We start from the raw sequence: 24,121 nt of genomic DNA on the forward strand, positions 1-24,121 counted from the left end.
ATGGAAATTAATGTTCTCAGCGTTATTAATTAATGTTCTCAGAAACGAGTGCTGTGTCATGTTGGCCCACCTGGAGTCTGCACACGGGCCCCCTCCTCTTTTAAAATGCCCCTGCCCTTTACTGTTTATACAGCTATATTGTTAGGTATTTTTTAATCCCTAAAACTTTCATACAGTACGCCCCTTCTGGCATGTGGTTACGCCCATTTTTTCAGGGAGGGGGCAGTGCCATTCTTCATCTTGCCCTGGACGCCGAAGTCCCTAGTTATGTCTCTGCATAGTTCACATTATGTCACATTGTAGGGCTGCCAGTACACATTGTGCAACACAGTACTCCCAATTCACATTTTGAGTTTGACATACAGAGGCTAATTCAGATCCCTAATATTCTGCAAAGTTCCGATGTTCTGCGTGTCCATAAATGGGTCATGCAACACAGGATGCAGTACAGCATCAGACTGTCAGTGATTGGTAGCTACTCCCTATTATATAACACATGTAACTGTAACAGGGAAGGTGGGCCCCTCTTAGCTCTGGGCCCCATATCAGCTGCACTCCCTGCACCTATGGTAGCTACTCCCTTGTATATAACACATGTAAATGTGACAGGGAAGAGGGTCCCTCTCAGCTCTGGGCCTTGTAGCAACTGCATTTTCTGCACCTATGGAAGCTACACCCTTGTATATGACACATGTAACTGTGACAGGGAAGATGGGCCCTCTCAGCTCTGGGCCCATAGCAGCTGCACTCCCTGCACCTATGGTAGTTACTCCCTTGTATATAACACATGTAACTGTGACAGGGAAGGTGGACCCTCTCAGCTCTGGGCCTCGTAGCAGCTGCACTCCTTGCACCTATGGTAGCTACACCCTTGTATATAACACATATAACTGTGACAAGGAAGGTGGCTCCTTTCAGCTCTGGGCCCCATAGCAGCAGTACTCCCTGCACTTATGGTAGCTACTCCCTAGTATATAACACATGTAACTGTGACAGGGAAGGTGGGCCCCTCTCAGCTCTGGGCCTCGTAGCAGCTGCACTCCCTGCACCTATGGTAGCTATGCCCTTGTGTATAACACATGTAACTGTAACATGGAAGGTGGACCCCACTCAGCTCTGGTCCCATAGCAGCTGCACTCCCTGCACTTATGGTAGCTACTCCCTTGTATATAATATAACACATGTAACTTTGACAGGGAAGGTGCGCCACTCTCATCTCTGGGCCTCATAAAAGCTGCACTCCCTGCACCTATGGTAGCTACGCCCTTGGCGTTCATAGATTAAGCTCTCCCTCCATGGTTTTACGTGGTCAGTCATGGCAATTACTCTGCTGCTCTTTTGATTACGACTGTTTAATACAGTTAAAAGCTGGCTACATACTGGGACTGATTCTGAGGTGGGAGCAAAGTAAAAAAGTGCAAGTCACTTTGTACCTTGGTAAAAACATGTTACAATGTAGATGGGATATATTAAAAATGGTCAAGGAGAATTAGGGGGTCATTCAGACTTGATCGCTCGCTAGCTATTTTTTGCAGATAGTCGCCGCCTATAGGGGAGTGTATTTTAGCTTTGCAAGTGTGCGATCGCATGTGCAGCCGAGCGGTACAAAAAAGTTTTGTGCAGTTTCTGAGTAGCTCAGAACTCACTCAGCCACTGCGATCACTTCAGACTGTTCTGGCTCGGAATTGACACCAGACACCTGCCCTGCAAACGCTAGGACACGCCTGCATTTTTCCTACCACTCCCAGAAAACGGTCTGTTGACACCCAGAAACTTTTTAGCCGTATGACGCGCCTGTGCATTGCGGTACATACGCATGCGCAGTTCTGATCTGGTCGCAGCACAGCGAAAAATCCTAGCATGCGATCAGGTCTGAATGATCCCCTTAGATGTGAAAGGTGTGTGTCCAAACTAAAATCAGCATTGCAGTGTAAAGCTGGCCATAGATGTCAACCAAACAACCAATTTGCTGATCTGTTTGGAATGAAAATTGGGTAATGTATGGCGGGAGCAAATGACAATCTGGCATTTGCTCCCAAACGCTAGAAAATGTACAAAACAGATTTAACCAATTTGTCTGAAGGACCATATTTGCCTATTTTCCAGTGTTTGGAATCAAATGATCAATTGCAATTTGCCCTCATACAAGATTTTAGTTACAAGTTACAACCATTGAATTGATTGGTTGGATAATCTTAAGATTTATTTTCCGCTTAACAATAAAGCTGTCCAGCATTTCTGGGCTACATACACATGCAGCCAATATTTACCCTGCACGCAATAAAATATAAACGCATTTGCACCCCTTGATATGCACCATGGTTTGTTCCAGGGGTATATTGCTCTTTATTTTTTTTGCTTTTCTTTGCTCCAACCCCAAACTCAGCCCCACAGCGGCAGACATTACCATGGGGGTCATTCCGAGTTGTTCGCTCGGTAAGTTTTATCGCATCGCAGCGATTATCCGCATAATGCGCATGCGCAATGTCCGCACTGCGACTGCGCCAAGTAAATTTGCTATGCTGTTAGGATTTTTACTCACGGCTTTTTCTTCGCTCCGGCGATCGTAGTGTGATTGACAGGAAATGGGTGTTACTGGGCGGAAACAGGCCGTTTTATTAGAGATGAGCGCCTGAAATTTTTCGGGTTTTGTGTTTTGGTTTTGGGTTCGGTTCCGCGGCCGTGTTTTGGGTTCGAACGCGTTTTGGCAAAACCTCACCGAATTTTTTTTGTCGGATTCGGGTGTGTTTTGGATTCGGGTGTTTTTTTCCAAAAACACTAAAAAACAGCTTAAATCATAGAATTTGGGGGTCATTTTGATCCCAAAGTATTATTAACCTCAAAAACCATAATTTACACTCATTTTCAGTCTATTCTGAATACCTCACACCTCACAATATTATTTTTAGTCCTAAAATTTGCACCGAGGTCGCTGTGTGAGTAAGATAAGCGACCCTAGTGGCCGACACAAACACCGGGCCCATCTAGGAGTGGCACTGCAGTGTCACGCAGGATGTCCCTTCCAAAAAACCCTCCCCAAACAGCACATGACGCAAAGAAAAAAAGAGGCGCAATGAGGTAGCTGTGTGAGTAAGATTAGCGACCCTAGTGGCCGACACAAACACCGGGCCCATCTAGGAGTGGCACTGCAGTGTCACGCAGGATGGCCCTTCCAAAAAACCCTCCCCAAACAGCACATGACGCAAAGAAAAAAAGAGGCGCAATGAGGTAGCTGTGTGAGTAAGATTAGCGACCCTAGTGGCCGACACAAACACCGGGCCCATCTAGGAGTGGCACTGCAGTGTCACGCAGGATGTCCCTTCCAAAAAACCCTCCCCAAACAGCACATGACGCAAAGAAAAAAAGAGGCGCAATGAGGTAGCTGTGTGAGTAAGATTAGCGACCCTAGTGGCCGACACAAACACCGGGCCCATCTAGGAGTGGCACTGCAGTGTCACGCAGGATGGCCCTTCCAAAAAACCCTCCCCAAACAGCACATGACGCAAAGAAAAAAGAGGCGCAATGAGGTAGCTGTGTGAGTAAGATTAGCGACCCTAGTGGCCGACACAAACACCGGGCCCATCTAGGAGTGGCACTGCAGTGTCACGCAGGATGTCCCTTCCAAAAAAACCTCCCCAAACAGCACATGACGCAAAGACAAAAAGAAAATTTTTACTGATATTTGGTGTTTTGGATTTGACATGCTCTGTACTATGACATTGGGCATCGGCCTTGGCAGACGACGTTGCTGGCATTTCATCGTCTCGGCCATGACTAGTGGCAGCAGCTTCAGCACGAGGTGGAAGTGGATCTTGATCTTTCCCTAATTTTGGAACCTCAACATTTTTGTTCTCCATATTTTAATAGGCACAACTAAAAGGCACCTCAGGTAAACAATGGAGATGGATGGATTGGATACTAGTATACAATTATGGACGGGCTGCCGAGTGCCGACACAGAGGTAGCCACAGCCGTGAACTACCGCACTGTACTGTGTCTGCTGCTAATATATAGACTGGTTGATAAAGAGATAGTATACTCGTAACTAGTATGTATGTATAAAGAAAGAAAAAAAAACCACGGTTAGGTGGTATATACAATTATGGACGGGCTGCCGAGTGCCGACACAGAGGTAGCCACAGCCGTGAACTACCGCACTGTACACTGGTTGATAAAGAGATAGTAGTATACTCGTAACAACTAGTATGACACTATGACGACGGTATAAAGAATGAAAAAAAAACCACGGTTAGGTGGTATATATTATAATAATAATACAATTATGGATGGACGGACTGCCTGCCGACTGCCGACACAGAGGTAGCCACAGCCGTGAACTACCGCACTGTACACTGGTTGATAAAGAGATAGTAGTATACTCGTAACAACTAGTATGACACTATGACGACGGTATAAAGAATGAAAAAAAAACCACGGTTAGGTGGTATATATTATAATAATAATACAATTATGGATGGACGGCCTGCCTGCCGACTGCCGACACAGAGGTAGCCACAGCCGTGAACTACCGCACTGTACACTGGTTGATAAAGAGATAGTAGTATACTCGTAACAACTAGTATGACACTATGACGGTATAAAGAATGAAAAAAAAACCACGGTTAGGTGGTATATATTATAATAATAATACAATTATGGATGGACGGACTGCCTGCCGACTGCCGACACAGAGGTAGCCACAGCCGTGAACTACCGCACTGTACACTGGTTGATAAAGAGATAGTAGTATACTCGTAACAACTAGTATGACACTATGACGACGGTATAAAGAAAGAAAAAAAAATACCACGGTTAGGTGGTATATATTGTAATACAATTATGGATGGACGGACTGCCTGCTGAGTTCCGACTGCCGACACAGAGGTAGCCACAGCCGTGAACTACCGCACTGTACTGTGTCTGCTGCTAATATAGACTGGTTGATAAAGAGATAGTATACAATACATACAACAATATACTACTATACTGGTGGTCAGGCACTGGTCACCACTAGTCACACTGGCAGTGGCACTCCTGCAGCAAAAGTGTGCACTGTTTAATTTTAAATTAATATAATATTATGTACTCCTGGGGGCTCCTGCTATAACAACCTGCAGTGCTCCCCAGTCTCCCCCACAATTATTATAAGCTTTGCCTTTTATACATTGATGTGCAGCACACTGGGCTGAGCTGAGTGCACACAGACTGAGTCACACTGTGTGACTGGCTGCTGCTGTGTATCGTTTTTTTTCAGGCAGAGAACGGATATAGCAGAGAACGGATATATTATATTAAAATAAATAAAAGTTAACTAACAACAACTGCACTGGTCACTGTGGTAAACTCTGTCTGACTCTGCACAATCTCTCTCTCTCTTCTAATCTAATTTCTAATGGAGAGGACGCCAGCCACGTCCTCTCCCTATCAATCTCAATGCACGTGTGAAAATGGCGGCGACGCGCGGCTCCTTATATAGAATCCGAGTCTCGCAAGAATCCGACAGCGTCATGATGACGTTCGGGCGCGCTCGGGTTAACCGAGCAAGGCGGGAGGATCCGAGTCTGCTCGGACCCGTGAAAAAAACATGAAGTTGAAACCGAACCCGCTCATCTCTACGTTTTATGGGCGTGTGGGAAAAAACGCTACCGTTTCCGGAAAAAACGCGGGAGTGGCTGGAGAAACGGAGGAGTGTCTGGGCGAACGCTGGGTGTGTTTGTGACGTCAAACCAGGAAAGATAAGCACAGAACTGATCGCAGATGCCGAGTAAGTCTGAAGCTACTCTGAAACTGCTACGAGATGTGTAATCGCAATATTGCGAATCTTTCGTTCGCAATTTTAAGAAGCTAAGATTCACTCCCAGTAGGCGGCGGCTTAGCGTGTGCAATACTGCTAAAATCGCCTTGCGAGCGAACAACTCGGAATGAGGGCCCATGTGTATAAGGGGGGTAATTCCAAGTTGATCGCAGCAGGAAATTTTTTAGCAGTTGGGCAAAACCATGTGCACTGCAGGGTAGTCAGATTTAACATGTGCAGAGAGAGTTAGATTTGGGTGGGGTGTGTTCAATCTGCAATCTAATTTGCAGTGTAACAATAAAGCAGCCAGTATTTACCCTGCACAGAAACAAAATAACCCACCCAAATCTAACTCTCTCTGCACATGTTATATCTGCTTCCGCTGCAGTGCACATGGTTTTGCCCAACTGCTAACAAAAATCCTGCTGCAATCAACTTGGAATTACCCCCTAGATGTCTTATTTTCCGGAAAGTGACTACTAAAATGTTGAGTGCAGATGTTTGGGGACGTTCCATGCCATGAAGTGGTTTGCGCACCCACTTCTTTGTGAAAGCATCTCACTGGTGTGATCGCCTCTGCCTGATTGACAGGCAGAGACGGTCGCGGGTGGGAGGGGGCGTGCCAACGGCATTAGAATGCCGGTGCGGGGGCGCTGTCCTATTTGTAGCACATCTATGATCAGGTCTGAATGACCCCCTTAGACACATTTCAAGTTTGCAGAATGGAGAGCAGAGAAGCAACTTGAACTACACCGGGAAAACTACTTCTTGCAAATGACATCTAGGGTGAGATGCATCAAACCTTCTATACGGTACAGGTCAAGACGTTGCCTGTAGCAATCAATCAGATTCTACCCAGTTGTCTAGAATGTACTGGATAAATGATAGCTGGTTGCTATGGCAACTTCTCCACTCATTCTCTTTAGTAGATTTGACACTTCTGCCTATAGGTGGTTATTCCGAGTTGTTCGCTCGCTAGCAGTTTTTAGCAGCCGTGCAAATGCTATGCCACCTCCCACTGGGAGTGTATTTTAGCTTAGCAGAAGTGCGAACAAAAGGATCGCACAGCGACTACAAATAAAATTATGTGCAGCTTCAGAGTAGCTTCAGACCTACTCAGCGCTTGCGATGACTTCAGACTGTTCAGTTCCTGTTTTGACGTCACAAACACGCCCTGCGTTCGTCCAGACACGCCTGCGTTTTTCCTGGCACGCCTGCATTTTTTCGAACACTCCCTGAAAACGGTCAGTTGACACCCAGAAACGTCCCCTTCATGTCAATCACTCTGCGGTCAGCAGTGCGACAGAAAAGCTTCGCTAGACCTTGTGTGAAACTACATTGTTCGTTGTAATAGTACGACGCGCGTGTGCATTGCACCGCATATTCATGCGCAGAAGTGAATTTTTTTTGCAAGATCGCTGCTCTGCAAACGAAATCTGCTAGTGAACAACTCGGAATGACCCCCATAGTCTGCTAATTTTACAATCTTTTTACATGTATGGGACTAAAATAACCAGCTAGAATCATAAAAGCATGTATAATGGACACTAGATTTGCTCATGTAATTAGATTTAGGAAAAAATCACACACATATATATATATATATATATATATATATATATTTATTATTGGTCAGTTGGATAAGAAATGCAGTCTGCATTTACTGTATGTGCCGTTGCTGCTCACCCGCACTACTTGGGTGCTGCATTAACTGGTCAACTGATCTGAATGCACAATGACTGACGTGTCGAGTATGTCACACCATATGTAGCAAAGCTGGACAGACATTCAACGATCAAGCCAAATCTATTTTGTTGTGTAAATTTAGCAACAGACTTTAGTAAATTCTCTTTAACACCCACATGCCCAAATGCCTTTAAAATGCCTCTATACCGTGTGGTCATTCCTAGAATACTCCATCGTACAGGCAGATAAGACTTGCCAGGTGATGATTTTTCTTTAACAGCTGCTGGGGATTAAAATAGTAAAGAATGTAACATTTTTTGCAGGAGACACAATGCTATCCCAATTCTATAGGCAAAAAATTGTCTGAGACTGAGATGAGAAAAAAACAAACAGATCGGATAAATAGCTCTCCTTCAATTTCAAAGTAAATGCATTATATATATATATATATATATATATATATATAAAATCTGAATGTCTATAAATAGTTAGGAAGGGTTCAATGTAAATTTACATAATAGGCAAATACAGTATGCAAAACCTCAATGATTGTAAGCAGTATATAGGGTGCTAACAATAATATACTGCAAATTTATGTGTAGCAAATAACCATATGGGAATCTTGGGAGTGCAGGAAAACATAAAACAGCACATGGAAGTACATAGCAGTATATCAATGCAAAGGGGAACAACACAGGTTTCATCATTATACAAAAAGCTGCTCATTGGCCGCAATTCAGGTAGGAGTGACCTAATGCGCAAAACAGGTCCTGCGGTTGCATTGCAGTAATGCTTAATTGACAGGATGAGAGGAATTTGGGGGGAGGGACGGGGGCAGCCGGCATTGCTGAAAACAGGGACATGTCGCCCCATGTCACCCCTTATTTTCTGGGAATGACGAGGCCAAGGACCGTTTCCTTGGCCTCGCATGTGCCCTGTGACATGTAGTCTGAGTATACTCATGCTTACTCAGCCTGCCGTAACAAATGAACATTGTGACTGATGGTCATGGACTGTGAGTGCATCGCCTTATTGCTATTGCAAATGCAGGAAGGAGGTTTTATGCACCTCCTCCTGCAGTTGCACTGCCCTTTGGAGGGCAGCTTAGCATATGCGATCCTGGCTGAATGAGAGCTTTTGTCTGGAAACCTGAGGGAAAATGAGCAAATTCGTACCTGCACTTATTATAGTTACACCTGCGTTTTTAGCTGGCACACTTCATATAATATATAACCTACCGTAACAACACACGGTATGTATTCATGTAACACTTGCCTATTGCCGTTATAATGGCATACATTATAGCAACAAGCAACAACTTCTTCTAAACATTTATTTTATTACTTTTGACTGTAATTCTGTTCTCTCTGGAAAAGTACTGCACGTTGAATATGTTTAGCAGCACAACACAGCATGCTCCCTCACAAGCTAACAGTTCTCTTGTACCTATCTGGAACATCACATTTCATTGGATTTTCATATTACTAATATATTACTGTTTATACTAGCATATGAATCTACGATTAGATAACGCTAAGGTTACATTCTAAAGCAACATATTACTGTATTGTATCTGGCTTAAGATCAAGCCCTCAACTTCATCTCTTTTGGTAAAAGGATTATGCATTTAGCAAATCCTATAATATGGATTCAGTTCATCCCTAGTAGATAGACACAAGCAGGTAAAGACGGACTGGCCACACAAAGGTTTCTGCTAGTTGTAGTGATCATTTTACTGTATTACTTAACAGATAGTTCTTTTGTCACTTTTTAAGGCTTCATACATTTGCTCCTGAGTTAAATGCAAGTCCAAATGTGGACAGATATCACAGTTATTTGCTAACTGTCCATATGCAGCAGAAAGCAGTTACAGCCTGTGGGGGAGATGTACTAAGCAATACTAAGGGTGGAATTTATCTATCTATTAGATAGGAAAAAACAGACACCCAAATGACTTTTCAAACAATTGAATACCCCCCTAAGTGTTGAGAAATGAGCCAGTGGATAAGTTGCCCATGGCAACCAATCAGCATTGAAGTAACATGTATAATTTGCATACTTTCAAATTATACAGAGCAGCTGATTGGTTGCCATGGGCAACTTCTCCACTGGCTCATTTCTCCACACTTAGTATTGCTTAGTACATTTTCCCCTGTGTGCTGAGTGCGCAGCACCATGCATACGGACATAGATGGAGATTTAAAGAGTGTAAGGACCGATTTGTCCATTGCTGGACTACTTTGTGAAATGGGACTTTCTGGGTGGCACCTGGGGGGTTACTGCGCAGAAGCCTGGACCAGATCTGTTGCATGGGAGTGTACTAAGAGTATCGCAGATTTGTATGCCAACTGAGGGAGTTGCCTTTTTCTCATGGATAATTTGTACCCAGCATGGGGTGGGTGTAAGTCCCAATACTACAGTTGGTGGCAGCAGCTGTGACCAGATAAACAGTGGGTGGAGCGACTTGGATGCAAATACTCTCATAGAGGTAATTTACTAAAGGTTCTAAAAATTAAAAGTGGTGATGTTGCCGATAGCAATCAATCTGATTGGCAACATGACCATTTTTCATTTTTAGAACCTTTAGTAAATTGACCCATTGATGGGCTGATACTCATATTAGTATATCCTAGTAAGTAGGCCGACACAGCTGGATGGAAAAGTGGTCACACATGTGTAGGAGTCAAAATCAGACCCTCAGTCTGCATACACGAGTCCCAGATTGGGGAATAAATTCACTTAGACTCTGTACACTCCCATTCTGCTCTTACCTTCTTGGATAGGGGTCCAGCTGGAAATGTGCACGTTGGAAAGATGTAAACGTTTGTTTTGCTTTTCTAAAATACAGTTTGTTGAGCCTCATTTTGTGTCATTAATTATTCATAAGAGTGAGAGGACATTGATTTTGTGTGCTCCTATTGGACAATTGTCTAAACTGATACACCTGGAAGATGCAGAAAGCATAACACTGCAATCTGAACAGGCCTTACCACCACTTCTATCTAACTACAAGCTATGCAAGCCGAGCTCACTTCTCTACTTTCAGCCTCTTCCATCCCCATCTCCTCACTTGCCTTTGTTTTCCCATGATCACACAAACTAGGCAGGCTCCGCTATCATATTCTGAATTTATTATTAACTTCTAAATTTTGTAATTTTTTTTTTGCATTTATTATTTTTATGATTTTCTTTTTTTATTGTAACTTTTTCATTTAATTTAATTATTCACTCTTCTCCATCTGCTGTACATTTCCTGTTTTAACAACCTACAGTAGTATCTTGAATCAACAAGAGACACTTTAGACAACATGAAGCACCAATGCCTTTTAAACTATTTGCCTTATGCAGAGCTCATAGAGAATGTATTGCTACATTATTTCTCTTTATTACTCTCTAATAGCTCTTCTGTGTCTGCTAAGTGAGATATTTTTGACACCATGAATGCAATGAATAAGGTAGCAGCAAGTGTAATATCTCACCTGAGAAAGAAGCACTTGAATAAATCTGCCCCTGTAGGGGATCACTCACTGTGCAGCAAGTGTTTTCTGTATATATATATATATATATATATACATACAGATTTTATAGATCAGTGTGCTTATCCAAAATTCGGTAGTTCCATGTGTGCAAATCAACGGGTGTCGACAAGTACAAATTCACTGTATCCACGATTCACAGTGAATTATATGTAATCTGAACTATTTAGTCCTCTGTGTACACCCTCCACTCTTCTTGGCGGCAGCTCAGTTCTTCAAAAGTGACGTAAGGTACATACGACCACAAATTTCTGCGAAAGTAGAGGGGAAGAACAAGCGCCTTATGATGTAGTAAGTTGTTAAACGGTGTGCTAAGACACGCAGACAAAGAATTGCGTACCCGATATTAACTTGTATCAAGGCATATCAAACTCCTTTCCAGTAGTTCCACACCACCTTACACACAGTACTAAGGGGGAGATGTACCATCTGTGTAAGGCGCTTGTTCTTCCCCTCTACTTTCGCATATATATATATTTTTTTTTTCCCAAGTGTATAATGGTGCAGCACTCAGGCTTATCAAATGATCACAATGAGGCAAAGAGCTGCGGTCAATGTTTCAATGTCTTTACTTTCACATTGTCATCAGTATCCTGATGACAATGTGAAAGTAAAGACATTGAAACGTTGACCGCAGCTCTCTGCCTCGTTGTGATAATTTGATAAGCCTGAGTGCCGCACCATTATACACTTGCTATCTACTGCTGTGAAGGCACCAGCGCAATTACAGAGAAAACGAGGAGTGCCAGACCCAAGACGATATATATATATATATATATATATATATATATTGCAAATGTTTTTGAGATGCTAACTAAATAAAGCCCGGCTAACCAAACTGAGTTTATCACATAGTTGGCGGAAACTCTCCAGATTCGGGGGAGCTCTCCCAGACCCCTGAGAGAAAAGACCAGCCTCCCATATTAGATTACTTCTCCACCACAGTAAGCAGCCGAGGGGCTTGATTACTTGATTTGTGGTGAATCGCATCATTATAGCCCTACCCTTAATCCCTAATGCAGCAAATCACGGTGTAAAACAGGTGGCAAAATAACAAACAAAAAAAAAATAGAAAGAGGAGAGTGTATAAATTTTTAAGTGTATGTTCTACTGCTTAATGAGCAACGCCTTATAATCATATATCTGGTCATCAAAAAGGTCGACTATGTAGTGACAAATGAAAAATTGTTAAACATCTTTAAACATAAATAACCAGCCTTTCACTGTATGTAGAATATGTGAACATTAATTACATAGACATACAGTACTGTAGTCTGGAGGTGGTTGAAAGCAAAGTCTGAAAAGGAGCTTAGTGAAAGAAAGGCTGGTTGCTAGTTTGGGATAAATCCATGGTACCAAATAATGTCACCACTAGGCACTTCTAGAGAATTTACTGCAACATTTGTACCCAATGGACAATGGTTAGTGATTATTATATATTTTTGCCTTGTACTAGGAAGGGGCAACAAATTTTCACTGGTTCCCCAGTACACCAAAGCTCTATTGAAGATTACTGGTTAGATTATAATACTTGCTGTTTGCTGTTACAGCTCATCCTAGTGGTGATCATTCCTGCCTTCAGGTGAAGGAAAAATTCCAGGAGGTACTCTATTTTTTACTGCGATTGGGAGGCAGCTTATATTAATGGGGTGGGGGGGGGGGGGGGGGGGAGGGTTGTCCAAATGTGTTAACTTCTTTAAACACCAGCAAACATCACATTGAGAGGATTGGTTATTTTACTAACAGCACCTACTGTCCTAGAGCTGTCTTCTTGCTCCATTTTGCATACAATGGACAACTGGATAGGATACAACCAGGTACCCAAATGCATAATGAAGTCTGGAATAACCCAAAACTGCTAGATAAACTTGGCTAATAAAAAAATCTTTCTGACAATTTGAGGTGCACTGAAACAATGGTGTCCAACATTTATTAGGTTTCTCTTGAATCTCAGTGCTTAGAATTGCTCTGCAAAGCAAGATACTGTTGTGTATGGAAAAATAATATTGATGTTTAGCAAGTGATAATATTTTTGGGATTGAGGTTAAACTGATAAATTCACTGCACTCTAGAGGACAAGTCCACCCAAGACTAAAAAAATAGTCCTAGTGACGATGCTCCCCAAAAATGACTTAGTTGGGGTCTAGAATTCAGGTTACCAGTCTTTGCTTACTCCTGAACACTGTTAATGGCTAAAAAAAAAGACCAGGCCAATAGGAATGAGGGAAGTTGTTATTGGTGGATTTGTCAGGCTCCTGTGTCCACCATCAACACGCAGTAGGAAAATACAAGAGTGTGTAGAGGCGGGAGTAAGCAAGACATCTGGGGTCTCACCTGAATGCTAGGCCTCATATAAGTAAATGTTTGGGAAGCAGGATTTTCATGGTACATATTGTATCCTAGTTTTAAGATGCCATATCTCTCTTAGAAAACCAACAGGACTCTTCATAAGTCCATGTTTTATAATGTTTTTCATATACATCAGAGTGTTTAATCTAACTTTATCTAAATGGTCATTGTTTTTACTGTATCTATTTATAATTTTTATTTGTAAAGCATAAACTGCTGGTCCATATGTACAGCATATGTACTACAAAGCATTTTCTAGAAGGAAAAAATAAGGAAAGAAATATCCAAAGTCTTTAATGTTTTGCTCAAACACCCTCTTTCTCCCCAACTTCTAAAGGAGAAGGAGCATTTTTGAATGCTGGTCTTATTAAAGGTACAAGGTATGGTTTTGAGCAAAGTTGTTGATGAAAGAGCTATTTTAAGAAATGACTGAACAAGTCAACTGTTTTCCTGCAGTACCAGTCAAATATGTACAAGTATCACTTAACCACACACATATAAACCTAAAAATACTTAAATTATAAATTTAAAACAAAATTGTACTTTCTCATTTACTGTTACTGTTTCTGTTTTTTTTAATATTCCATCGTATGGAAATTTTTAAGTTAGCGTTGGAAGCATTTATGACAACTGTAAATTGGCAGAAAAATGTAATAAGCTGTTTTTACAATTATCATTATTTTACATATTTCAGTAGTTATCTTTCACTATACATAAAATAGCCTAATGTGATAATGTATTTGTTCCAATTTTGCACAGCTGGTACCTCTAGGTTATTAGCTTTGTCTAAAGGCAAGGACAGATGGTGGAGTTGTCAATTGTTTTTGCAGCTATGTTATGCTGTGCTGGATGCCCACATGAACACGCTGAGTCATTCGAATAAGTAGATTTTCTTAGTGATTTTAATGCCATTCGTAGACCAGAATTCTTTTTTAAAAGTGCCCGTGGCTTTATTATTTATTCAGTGCCAAGAATTGTAAAGATGACGTAAATGCATACGAGAATTTAGGAGTCCAGGTAGGGGGAAACTAACACTGTTGTAGCTCAATCAAATCCTTTTTGCAATCTGAAAGTATTCACTCTTGTCGTAGTGCTATTCTGGAAATGAACTCCAGACAGAACAGAGGTTAATTAACACAATGTTCATTTATTATATATCACAGGGATGGAAGTGGAAAGTACTGTAGACTTCTCTTCTAACATGTGTCATTCCAGTCTGGCAGTAAGATTATCCTTTTCTTTATGTCAAGAATGAAGAGATTTCCTCTATGTCCCATCCCTTACCAGTGGTAAGCTTCCCTTTATTGAAGACAGTGGTAAGGTCTGAGTATTGTACGTTGGCAAAAAGAGGTAACAACAACTAATTATACTAAATTATATTGCACAGGGGTCAGGGAAGAGGTCACAAGGTGGAGGAGAGGAAATCTATGCATGCAGCGGTGTAGAATAAGCATTGTTCTCATATGCTTTGCCTGAAAGAGAAATCCATCAATAGAGTATAGAGAAGTCAGTTTTCTTTCTGCCTATGATTTATGTAAATATATATATATTTCCACATACACTAGCTATCTGGTCTATGCTATTTTACATGTGGTTCTGAATGCATTGTTAGATAAAAGGGTAAATATAAAGAGAAATATTGATACATACAATTCCTTATTTGAGGATTTTGATCCCTCATTTTTGTGGGTTTTGTGAAGCAAAGCTATTTTCTGGCAGGATCATGGGGATTATTTCTGATCTAACATGGTTATTATTCAACTTTCATAAAGGTGCAGAGTAGCTCCTTTAGATCCATCTCCCCCTACCCTTAGACATTGGTTCATAATTAGAATGAAGCAAATGAAGTGACCTGAAGAATGTCTGCTCAAATCCAGACAGATTATTATAGGTATGGGAAGCTTTACAGCACCCAGTGATATGTGGTCTACTAAGTATTGAGTTGGTCCCATGTAATCCCATGCATAGCTACAGTACGTTCTGGAGCATACTGCACTGTGTGGAAAGTGCCACTCATTCATGTCTATCTGTCACCTCATTTCACATACTTTATAGAACATGAAATACTGTGCATCTACAGGTGAACACATATGGGCCAGATCTGCTGCTTAACCCGAGTGTTGGATGACAGACTTGTTATTCAAGTGGGGTTATCCAGCTTCACTGTGTGCAGTCATTTAATGCAGACAGAAGGTGACCAGACACAAAGGCCTCTAGTCTTCATCTTCTGACCACATTTTGTCACCATGGGGGTCATTCTGACCTGATCGCACCCTGCCGTTTTTCGCAGCACAGCGATCAGGTCACTACTGCGCATGCGTATGCACCGCAATGCGCAGGAGCGTCTACAGGTACAAAGTGGATCGTTGCTGAGCGAAGGATTTAACTAATATTCCATTCACACAGCCGATCGCAAGGAGATTGACAGGAAGAAGGCGTTTATAGGTGTCAACTGACCGTTTTCTGGGAGTGTTTGCAGGGCAGGTGTCTGACGTCAATTCCAGGACCAGACAGTCTGAAGTGATCGCAAGGGCTGAGTAAGTACAGACCTACTCAGAAACTGTACAAAATGTTTTTGCAGAGCTCGGCTGCACAGGCGTTCGCACACTTGCAAAGCTAAAATACACTCCTCTATAGGCGGCGACTATCTGATCGCAGCGCTGCAAAAAGTAGCTAGCAAGCGATCAACTCAGAATGACCCCCATGTCCGATAACCTTTCATTAGAATCACAGTGGTTTTGGGGCATATCTGCGGCCAGGTATCAGCTATGATATTGCGTTATGTTGGGATATTTCCTCTCAGACTAAAGCTTGGGAGCAGTGGTATATGGCACATCAGGGCAAGACTTTGACTAGTTTAAGAAGAGAGTATTGACGATTTTTGACAATTAAAAACGGCTACAATTAATAAAGAGGTCGGGATGTAATGAAGTCCGAGTGTGGCCGCCATGCGGGATGCCGGCGAAACTCAGACTTTTTTTAAATGGGCAATCATGTACATGGGTACACCATGTCTTGTACATGATTGAACCTTTTTAAAAAATGTTAGAGTTGGACCGGCACCCCGCGCGGCTGTCAAAGTCGGACTTAATTCCATCCCGCCCAGAGTTTGAATACTTGAGATATGTACAGGGACTGTAATAAGAAGTACTGGGATATCAAAGACATAAGTCTTAGGTATTTACTTGGGCGTGGCATTGACCAGTGCATTGCGTAGGGTGCAGTTTCCTAGGTGCAGAAGTTAGAATGAGCTCACAGCGCAGACCATGTAAATTAATGTATTTGAAAAAAAAAAAACAATAAAAAACCCAATAAATGTGGAGTTTAAATTACAACATCTCTGCTCTCTCCTTTATGTTCTGTGTCCAATAGTAGACAACATAAAGTAAGCGTCAAACAAGCAGCATATAGGAAAAAACAGGAACATTTAATAAAGAGAAGATCAAATGGGGAAGTAGCCAGTGTTTTGACTAGAATTTATTTATTTTATATATATATATATATATATATATATATATATATATATATATATATCTATATCTATCTATATCCCATTCATATGAGTAAGCACGCAGAAGCATTTGTTTAGATGGACAAGCTACAGTATGTGCAGAGCACCACAGCAACTAGTGTGTTCTAGAAGGGAGAGGTAATTAGCAGCATACAATCCTGTTCTCATGGATCCCTTTAGGACAGGGATTGGGAACCTTTGACCCTCCAGCTGCTGTTTAACTACACATCCCAGCATGCAGTTCAACAGTTTTAACATGGCCACATATCAAAACTGTAGCAGAGCATGTTGGTATGTGTAGTTCAATAACAGCTGGAGTGCCAAAGGTTCACCCAGTCAACCTCCATTACACAAAGAGAATAGAACTCTTTTCTGTTAGGCAACACCCCTGTGGACTGCCAAAATCAGGACTGCCCTGCGCAAATTGGCATTACTGCAGGGCATGAGTCATCTGGGCATATTCATTGTCATTTGGTACAAACATTTTTTAATAAATAATTTGAACTTTAAGAGACAATTTTCACATAACTCTTTTGTCACTTATATACAATCTAGTTTGTAAACTTATGTTGCACTCCTGTGTTTTTTTCCCTATTTCACATGTACAGTACATGACACACAGTATACCAATGTACTGCTGTGTTTTTTTCATATTTCACATGTACATGACACACAGTATACCAATGTACTGCTGTGTTTTTTTTCCTATTTCACATGTACATGACACACAGTATACCAATGTACTGCTGTGTTTTTTCCCCTATTTTACATGTACATGACACACAGTATGCCAATGTACTGCTGTTTTTTTTTCCTATTTCACATGTACATGACACACAGTATACCAATGTACTGCTGTTTTTTTTTCCTATTTCACATGTACATGACACACAGTATACCAATGTACTGCTGGGTTTTTTCCTATTTCACATGTACATGACACACAGTATACCAATGTACTGCTGTTTTTTTTTTCCTATTTCACATGTACATGACACATAGTATACCAATGTACTGCTGTTTTTTTTTTCCTTTTTCACGTGTACATGACACACAGTATACCAATGTACTGCTGTTTTTTTTTCCTTTTTTACATGTACATGACACACAGTATACCAATATACTACTGGGTTTTTTCCTATTTCACATGTACATGACACACAGTATACCAATGTACTGCTGTTTTTTTTCTTTCTTACCACAACAGGTGTCACATGCTCTACTCTTATGCATGGAACAGCTTAGGCTTAGCTCAAGCAGCTGCCAAAGATCTGCTGAATCTGTCACCCCACTCAAATGCTAAAACAGTTATTTAGAATGTTCCATTGATGCAATGAGTATTAAGGGTCTCAGAAATATTGATATCATAAGGGTGATGTCTCATTGAATCTCAGCTGAAAAAAACTGGGTTGCTTAACCACCGAACTTTGATTCACATCGAAAACATATTGTTGTCAGTTTAACAATGTTCTCTAATTGATCCTATTATTTCACTGACCTTACATTCAGCCGACATGTCATTATGCGTTGTATCAGAATGCAATTTTTTTATTTTAGTTTTATATATATACACAATAAATTACTGGATTGTTTCTATTACATATACAAAAATTAGCAGTTTTGGGAAAACACTGGCTGTAGGTAGAAAAAGGCCACAATACTAACTAAGGCACAGATTTATCAAGCCTTGAAAAGTGATAAATAGCACAGTGATAAAGGGGGTTCGCATGCTGCTGTTTTTCGCAGCGGTGCGAGCGGGTTGGTTCTGTACATGCGCGGCGGCCACAATGCGCAGGTGCATTGTTGCACTGGGCAACAACAAGAAGAACGAAGAAAGCGATCGCTAACGCGATCGCAAGAAGATTGACTGGAGGATGGTGTTCCGGAGCGTCTACTGACCGTTTTCTTGGAGTGGTGCTGCAAACGCAGGCATGTCCAGGCGTTTGCAGGGTGGTTGTCTGACGTCAATTCCGGGACCTGACAGGCTGAAGACATCGCAGCGGGTAAGTAACTCCAGAGGTACTCCGAAACTTCACAAAATGTTTTTGCATAGCTCGGCTGCACAAGCTTTCGCAGCCTTGCTATGTAAAAAAAAGTCCTCCCATAGGCGGCGTCTAGTTGATCGCATGGGCAGCATAAAGTTGCTACGTGCGATCAACTCGGAATGACCCCTAAAATACCAACCAATGAGCTCCTAACTTCCATGTTACAGGCTGTTTGAAAAATGACAGTTAGGAGCTGATTGGTTGGTACTTTATCACTATGCTATTTATCACTCTCCAAGGCTTCATAAATCTGGGCATAAATATGAAAGTATAATAATCTCCAAAACTCAGGGGGACATTTACTAAGCAGTTATAAGAGCGTGAAGTGAGCCAGTGGAGAAGTTGCCCCATCAGCTGTGTATAATTTTATAGTATGCAAATAATAGATGTTAATTCAGTTCTGATTGGTTGATGGGGCAACTTCTCCACTGGCTCACTTCTCCGCTCTTATCACTACTTAGTAAATGTACCCCTCAGTCCATAGCCTGACAATGGAGAATAAAAATCATCTCTGTCCTGTTTCCAAACACCCAGCATGTGCACACTGGTCATACCTGTAATCAGTTACACATTTAATTTCCCCTGTCATTTATTGTTGATAGAATGAATAGAATTAATAGCTATTCATTGGTGTTACATTATAAATAAATCCCAAAACATCTTCATATTTATCTCCATGTACACTACATCTTTAATACTGTACAACAATTTTGTTAATTAGTTTACACTCCCATGAATTTGTACCTAATCAAATCTCTATTCATTCTGAAAATAACATTGGTGACATTTCTTATGTTCCTTAGTTGTGAAACAATCTTTTTTTTTTGCTTTAGGCTGCTACGCATAAATAAGGGTAACTAAATATTAGTACATATAAAGTATGGGGTTTATTTCACTGGCTATAAATATATCTGCTCATAAACTATAAATAGCTTAATTGTATTTATATTTACAGTTATTCTTATAGAAATAAAAGCAGACATATTTAGTAAATTGTGTTATATACAAGTTGAGTATCCCTTATCCAAAATTAAAAATTCCACATTTTTGTGTCCCCTACTGACATAATGACATATATATTATATATTATGTGTATATATAGATATATTATATAGATATATAATATAATATATATTAATATATGTGTCATTATCTCAGTAGGGGAACCAAAAATGTGGGATTTTGAATTTTGGACAAGGTATACTCAATTTGTATATATATAAATATATATATATATATATATACATATACATATCTTGCTAAACTATCATATTATAGTTTTATGGCAGTTTAGATTATATACTTAATTGTTCTTCATTATTCTATAATGAATATTGTTTATCATATGCCGTCATCTCTCATTTGTAATAAATGTTTTCTTATAGCGGAAAAGTGGTACAGAAGACTGAGAAAAGAAATCTGATGACTGGCGCTATATGCATCCCAACAGAGCTTAATTAACTAACATGACTCCAAATGAACAGAAATCATTTTTATTCAGCAGTGAAAATGCCCTGGTATCAAGGTACAAATATTTAGGAGTTATGTGCGGATCAATCCAGCCAATGCCATGGCCTCCTGTTCTCATTGAAGCCAGTAATCTAGTACTATACCGTTATTGTTTTCTATTAGTTGATTGACATTAGACATCTGAATAGACTGACATTAGACATTATGAATATTTATTAACATCACAATTATTAAATATAAACTATAATTATAAAGCTGTATTTAAGATGTTTTTTGCTTATGTCATAACGTCATGTGTAATATAAAATAAGTAAGCATACACTTACAATAAATGGACTAAAAGATAAATAATATGATATGAGTGTATGTATGTATGTATGTATGTATGTATGTATGTATGTATATGTATGTAATAATATGTATCGTATGTAACATATTCATTTTAACAATGGGATAAAAAAAGGGTTAATAAAACAAAACAAACAACAGAAAAATATATTTTAGGTTGTTGTTTTTTAAAACCACTAACAACACGTGTTCAAAGTATATTTTGCAACTTTGGAATTCAGTTTATGGCATCATTGATCATCATTAGTGAATGTAGATGATCTTTTGAATTGTAGTGTTAATAATAATAATAATAATAATAATAATAATATTAATAATAATAACAATAGTAGTAATAATAATAATAATAATAATAATAATAATAATAATGTTTTGCTATAGTAATAAGAGACTAGGTTACACATTATATTTATAACACAAATATGCAGTATTTTATTTTATTTAAAATGTGCATGTTATATTGATTATTACAGTTATATATTACATAATTAATAGATAATGACCAAGTTATTCAAAGACATAATTACATAACGCAGGAGTTCATAAACTGCTGGTCCTTTTGTGCACAAAGCTTGCATACTGGCAGCTAGTACTAATAGCAACTAGTTGCGTACTATTCATCTAGCTAGCAATTATATTTCCTAAATAGTTTGTTCAAGTCACTACAGTAAAATATTGAATAAAAACATAATATACTTTTTTTTTGTCATTTGCAAAGTAAATACAAGTTATAAAAAACTTTGCCATGGCCAGCGAACTGGATGTCCAGAAGCTATAATGGTTTGAAGAGGGTAAGGAACCTGGATTAAAAAAAAGGAATATTCTATAGATAAACTGAATATACTGTATGATTATACTGAAATTAAAAATAGCTTCACATTTGACCATTAATTGCTTCCGTTTTCCCCCTCCTTACTCTATTGCATTTCTTGTGTTGTTCTATCACCATTTAATCAGTCTCAACAGGTGGTGGTGGTGTTATATATTGTTAGATACAAATGTGATATATTTTATTTTTCTGATATGACTGTTATTTATTGTCCAGTGATTATTGTTGATGTTCTAATAAAAATCAATTAAATGAAAAGATGGACAGCAGATGAACTATGAAAAACATCATAATTAAGTATTGTACAGCATAAGTATTGTGAAGTTATATATTCACAGCGATACATTACAGAATCTTGTTTCTACACTATACATACTGCACTGTATGCATAAACTATATAAATGTATTGTATTAGATGTTTATCACTTTAAGATTATAGGCATGTTTTTGTATAAATTTATGGTAAGTTTACACCTTACCATTCTGTTATTGTGTCTAAAAGAATGTGCCATTATTTTCAAACATAGTCTTGTCTTAATAAAATACCTACAAAAATATGTATATGCTGCATGTCTGTAAATATAATTTAAGAACTCACATGATGACGTCATACTGTATAATGAATTAGCAAAATTCATTAAATACTATAGCAAAAACTAGTATTCGCTGTATTTCATGCAGTCAAGGTAGGCTGGGGAGGCAGAGTCTCAGATGTCAAACTCCAATATATTCAGTTTTGCCTATAAAAATGATTAGAATAATACAAAGAAGATAATTATAACTTATAAATATCATCTTTGTATTATTCTAATCATTGTTATAGGCAAAACTCACCACCAAATCATATACTGTATGTGTGTGTAATTCTGGCTGTGATATTAGCCAGTGCTTCCCCAGTCACTGACCTCACTGCACCTCACTTATTTCTTGAGTACAAAAATTGTGTTATATCCTACATTCACTGTAGAGTGACTGCTTAATTGGACTAGTTTGGCCGATGAATGCTTTAAAAAAATGTTTGTTTTTCCTATTAATTGAGAAACAATGCACTTTATTAAAACCAGACTATAAAAAAAAAAAAAAAAATCAGACCCGAAAAGTTAAAAGAATGAATTCTTGGAACAAATACTTTTTTTTTTTTTCTGCAGTAACTCTTGTTTTTAAGTTTGTACAAATATTGCTAGACTCCATGTTTAAAGGACATGAATGTAAAAGTTTGGAAATATAAAATTCTAATTTTTCAACAATTATTTTGCAATGCAACAAAATAACCGTTTGCATTATGCTTTGAAGAGTGACATTGAATTGTGTTTACAAAGTTCTTTATCGGCATAACAAACATTCACAGAAACATTTACAGAACACCAATACATGACTGAAACTGCTAATGCATTAAAACTAATTATATAAACTTTCAATCTGTACTCTCAATTGAGTGGAGTGGAAAATGGAAACAAATTAATTAGTGTACCAAAACATGAAGCCTAGAGCACAACCTTCTACATGTGTTTCCACTGTCATACAAAAGTACAAATAAACATCTCAGGTTTAAACAAATAAACAAGATATTTTCACATAAGAAACTTGTGTACATAAATCTAATCTGGTTTATTTGTATGGCATTGAACGAATAACCTTCAAGTATAACCATATCTCTCCTGCTATGAGTACCAAACATATCTAGTACATTTTTTAACATAAAAAAACACAAAAAAAACTTACCAGCGCCCTGCTTCTCCAGGAAGGTGTGCCCTACAGCACCTGCTGAGGGTTATGTTGACCAAACTCTGACAGGTAAAAAAATTCCTGTATAATAAAGCCAGACCAGCTGGCTTTGAAGAGAAACCCCCAGTACGGGTTCTTGACTCACTGTGTATCTAACATGAGGACAGTAGCTTTTTCCCCTCTAGCTGTTGACCTGTAGGAAGCAAGATTCCCCCGCACAAGTGTCTGGCAGGCCCACCAGCACCTGCTCCTGTCAGTCTGGTATAATTTTAGCTGTTAAAGGTATCACTGACAACCAGACCTTTGTCAGCGTTGGCAAAAGAACACAAGATTACAGCTACTCAAACATATGCCTCACTTAACATGGAAAATCAGGAACAGTTTTCAGTTTTACACACACTATATCAATATCAATTAATGCCTGTTATATTTTATTTGAAATTGAATAAACACTTTAGAAATATATTTTTCTATGATATTACAAAGCTTTTTTGGTTGACAACAAATGCAGAATATCTATCTATCTATCTATCAATCTATCTATCTATCTATCTATCTATCTATCTATCTATCTATCTATCTATCTATCTATCTACAGATGGAGCCTCCCTTATATTACCCCCCTAGTCGCAGTCGTGCACTCCTGGTGTGACTAGGTAATCCGTCCGCCTAGTCACGCCGGGAGTGCACAGAGCCACTTTTCATTGTAAGCGTCTCTGTGTGGGCTCGCGAGTCCCCCCGGACAGAGACACTCTCCAATAAAGGGAATGGGGTGCGTCTCCGTCCAGGCGCATGCGCCAGTCCAGACAGACACGCTAACAGCGTCTT

The 24,121-nt window shown here is 39.5% G+C and overlaps 1 protein-coding gene across 16 annotated transcripts in view; it reads right to left on the reverse strand.

Annotated features, from left to right (window-relative positions):
• The window catches only part of MEF2C (myocyte enhancer factor 2C), a 382,771-nt gene extending 359,290 nt beyond the window's left edge, over positions 1–23,481 (reverse strand). For 6 of the 16 annotated variants that reach the window (XM_063963978.1, XM_063963984.1, XM_063963980.1 and 3 more), the window contains exon 1: positions 23,291–23,477. The gene's annotated coding sequence lies outside the window, so the exon portion shown is untranslated. Of the gene's footprint in view, positions 1–7,687; positions 7,764–23,290 lie in introns of all 16 variants that reach the window. The other 10 variants (XM_063963989.1, XM_063963983.1, XM_063963981.1 and 7 more) reach the window with 7 other exon arrangements.
• Positions 23,482–24,121: the final 640 nt, after the last annotated feature.

The sequence above is a fragment of the Pseudophryne corroboree genome, chromosome 1 (assembly GCF_028390025.1).
Source record: "Pseudophryne corroboree isolate aPseCor3 chromosome 1, aPseCor3.hap2, whole genome shotgun sequence".
Lineage (NCBI taxonomy): Eukaryota > Metazoa > Chordata > Amphibia > Anura > Myobatrachidae > Pseudophryne > Pseudophryne corroboree.